Genomic DNA, 4,373 nt, shown 5'->3' with positions numbered 1-4,373 from the left:
AGACATATCCAATGACTCTGGACTTGCCCCACCAGGAAGCACCCAATCAAAGTGATAGAGCAGGTTTGCCAAAGTGATCTCTAAGGTTGACGCGCTGAATAGCATCCCAGGACATTGCCTTCGTCCAGCACCAAAGGGGGTGAATCCAAAGTGTGTCCCATTGTAATCTAAGTTGTTGTTCTCAAACCTCTCTGGCAAAAAGGCTTCAGGGTGTTTCCAGTACTTTGGATCCCTAGAAACTGCAAAGACATTAATTAATATAGTGGCGCCTTTAAGCATCTCATAACCCATAATTTTACAATCCATTCTGGCCATGCGTGGGATTAGTGGAGCTGGTAGGTGCAACCTAAGAACCTCCTTAATGACCATTCGCATGTAGTGGAGGTTTCCAAGGTCACTATTTTTTATGATTGTTCGATCTTGACCTAATACTTTTCTTATCTCTAGTTGAGCCTTAAACATTGTTTCAGGATGACGGACGAGCTCTGACATAGCCCATTCAAAAATTGTTCCCGTGGTATCTGTGGCACCAGAAAATATATCCTGCAAATGAAAATTTAGGTACGTTAAATTAGCTCATACTTCTATATGCCACACTTATAATGAAACAATTTGTGAAACAAAATCTTTCATTTTAAAAAATTGTATGTGTTATTTTGAAGTGAACTAAAGGATTTGTTTTACATACTTTGAAGCCTAAATCCCCTTACAAATGATTTGAGAACATTTCGAGGCACTCAAGGCAAGTAACTTCTCTAGGTATGATATCATGTGAGGCCATATGCCTCCCCTTGGGTTACACTTGACAGAGAAAGAGGTGAAAGATCACAATTGCAAAAATGAGACATTCAAGTTTATGAGGAATATGATTTCTGAGTGGTTTGATCAGGATGTTTGTTTATTCTTATAGAAAACATCACCACTTTATAGTGGACATAGGCATCTCTATAGTGGCAAAAGGAATAACAAACTTAATAAAGCAACATAGGTTATCTTCATGAGCTTTCACAAAATTCATAGCAGCGCATGATTTCCTCGATTGCTAATGATGTGATAAAACTTACAAAAACCCATTTCATGCTAGGAAAATATTGTGGAAGGGCTTATTACTCATGGGTTGCATCAAAAGACAAGGGATTCTCAAAATTGATTTTGGCGAGACTAATGACAATGTAAAGTGAATGTTCATTCCACAACCAATGTTTATGGAATCTTTCCCTTTATGTGATGTCACTTGAAGGTAAAATGTGTGCAAGGTGGGTTCTTTGGTGTGAAAATCAATGATGATAAAGAACATTACTTCCAAGAATAAAAAGATCTCCATCAAGGGTTCTTTATTTTCACTAGTGCCGCTCAACATTATGGCGGATATGTTGGTTGCAATATTAAAAGAAAGAAGGATTAAGGTCAAAGCCATGGTGTTCCACCCAGGGGGGTCATGATAGAATATATGTACTCATTATGAGGTTCATACCCTTATATTGCTACACCATGATAATGGATAGACAAATAGCATGGCGTTCGTGTTATGAGTTTCTTTGAAAATACTTAACAGTAAAGATTATAATTTTCCACAAGGGTGAAATCTATAAAGCTAACGGATATAATGTGTGGACAACATCAATGTCTAGGTCTTTGGTTTGTCAAGTATGTTTTTTCCTTATATTATCTTGTATTTGGATCTGCTACACGTGTCTTCGCAATAGTGATTAGAAAGCAAAAGACCGGGTTGAATTCATTCAAACTATCATTCACGTGTTTATGAGGTCATTTGAATCTTATCGAATGTTACCACAGTTTCTGGGGGGTCATCAAAATTTCCGGTAACTGGTGGGTTACCAGAAATTCTGAGCAGAAAGAAATAATCTTGAAATGTATGACATAGATAATGTTAACTAAATGGTTAATGATTTAAGTTTGTCAGAACAAAAGTAATCAATATTCCTATCTCGTGTCATATGCAAAATTTGTGCCGTTGTTTGCATCAGCTACCAGTAAAAAAAAGTTTCTTTTGTTAAAAATACTCACAAATAAGAGTAAAAAAAAGTTTCTTTTGTTAAAAATACTCACAAATAAGACGGCGCATATGCTCTCTGTGGTTAGAGGGAATGCCAACGAATCATCGTTCTGTAGTCTGAGCAGCACGTCCAGCAGGTCCTCGTCGTGGGTGCTTGAGGCGCCATGACCAGTAGCTCGCGCGGCCTTGCGCTCCTCGATCACGTTGGCGATGATGCATTGCATGTGGCTGTAGCTCCTCTTCATGCACCGCGCCAGAAGCTGAGCCACCGTGCCAACCGTGACGACGGGAAGAGATCGACGAGGCAGAAGCCGCCTAGCAGGGTGAGCACCACATCTAGCTCGCGGATGTACTCGTCCTGCTGTGTGAACCTGCCGCCGAACACTGCCTGCGACACGACGTTGTTGAGCTCCATCATCTTCTCGCTGATGTTGATGCTGTCGCCGGACGCCGCAGCAGTGGCGATGTCGGCCAGGAGGTTGCCAACCTCCTCTGGCCGGATGCTCTCCATGCGCCTGACCTGCATGGAGCTGAGCAGCTCCACAATGCAGACCTTGCGCATCTGGCGCCAGTGGTCGCAGTAGGGGGCGAAGATGATGCACCTGCCGCCACAGCCGGCGATGTCCTGCGTCGGCGTGCCCGGCCTGGTTGCGAACGCGAGGTCGTTGGTCTTCATCACCTGCGCCACCGCCTCGGCGCTGGAGATCACCACGGCTTCGACCTCGCGTAGCTTGAGGTGCATCATTGGCCTGTATCGGCGACACAGCTGCGTGATTTTCCGGTGTGGGACGAGGCTAACGACGTGGTGGAGGCTGCCGATTATCGGGAGTGTCCATGGCCCTGGCGGCAGCTGGTGCTTCTGTGGCTTGTTCTTGCCGCCGGCGCCGGCGAGCTTGAGAAGCCAAAGGGCAAGCGGCGTGCCTAGTGCAATGAAACACAAGCTGAACCACCCCTCCATGGCAGGCAGCTTTGCAAGTGCAGTGGTAGTGATACTGATAACTTACATGTCTGGACTCTGCAGGTATATATAAATGTATAAAAGCATGCATGTTCTTTGCAGGCGACAGAGGAGCTTTCTCTCTCTGGCTGCTAAGTGAGTATACAGTATGAAAGTTTAGGCCGTTTTCTGTTGTCTGGCTACGAAGATTACAAATTGGTCTCAGCGATGGGGTTAGTACAAAAGGCATTACACGAATCAAACTCCACTTTCTACATTTCAAATCGATTTAGTTCTAATTTTATTTTCCCAGTAAAATTTCTCTATAGAAAAATATATTTAATGAGCTAATATGTAGGAGTACAACACAACCAAAATATGTTTAATGATGTATATAATGGAACTAATTTGGGATTGTAAATTTTGACTTATAACAAAGCTCTGTGACTTTAAATAATTTATGGCGAAGAAAGAGAGAGCGGCGTTTGGATCCTGGCCTTAGATGAGCCCGGGTGTGAACAGTAAATTGGTCAAAAATAGTAAAAAAATTCAAAAAAATCATTTTTTCGTGATGAAAGATGCTTCAGTGTGAGATGTCCGTGCCAAATTTGGTGAAGTTTGGACATTTTAGGATCTGTTTGCAAAAAACAATCAAGCATTTGAGGAAGTTTGATGTTCTGCACTGTTCGGAGGTCGTTTTGTGTTTTTTGACATGGCTCATCGAATGTCCAAACTTCACCAAATTTAGCACGGGCATCATGAACTCAAGCATCTTGCACAAAAAAAAACAGAAGCTATGTGGTGAAGCTTCTGACTATTGGTCTGGTTTGGTTTGTGACTGCATCTTCCTTCAAAAAGCATAGAAGTTGTTTTTTCCGCCGGACGTATCTTTTAATACTAAAACATACATGCTCTTTTTCTGGCGGCTATGTGGCGAAGCTTCCGGCAGAGAAGGTTTCTCTATTCTGGCTGCTAGCTGCGTATGAAAGTTTGGGCCGCTTTCTCTTCTCTGGCTGCTAACTGAGTATGAAAGTTTGGGCTGCTAAGATTGCAAATTGGTCTCCCTAGGTTAGGCTGGTCACAGTGGGGAGGAACTTAGGAGTAACATCACACACTTCAATACAACTTTGCTTATGTGGCACGTATTTAGTGAAGAGAGAGGTGCTTGTGGTAACTAGCTAAGTTACCGGAACATCACACACTTCAATAAACAATGAGTCTATAACCTAATAAATACATCGTTGCATGACACTACATAGATGTTCCTACCCATTATGGTGGTAGTAACATAGTCTAGGGAAATGTGAAGTTACTAGCTTATGTTCTTGCCCATTGTGACCAGCCTTAGACTAGCCACAATGGAGAGTAACATACAGTAGTAACATACACATATCCCTAGACTATGTTACTACCTCAATA

At 42.5% G+C, this 4,373-nt stretch overlaps 1 pseudogene; it reads right to left on the bottom strand.

Moving 5' to 3' along the window:
- The window catches only part of LOC123039865 (cytochrome P450 71D7-like), a 4,765-nt pseudogene extending 1,790 nt beyond the window's left edge, over positions 1-2,975 (bottom strand).
- Positions 2,976-4,373: the final 1,398 nt, after the last annotated feature.

The sequence above is a fragment of the Triticum aestivum genome, chromosome 2B (genome assembly GCF_018294505.1).
Source record: "Triticum aestivum cultivar Chinese Spring chromosome 2B, IWGSC CS RefSeq v2.1, whole genome shotgun sequence".
NCBI classification, from domain to species: Eukaryota; Viridiplantae; Streptophyta; class Magnoliopsida; order Poales; family Poaceae; genus Triticum; species Triticum aestivum.
This window is presented reverse-complemented; position numbering and strand designations above follow the sequence as displayed.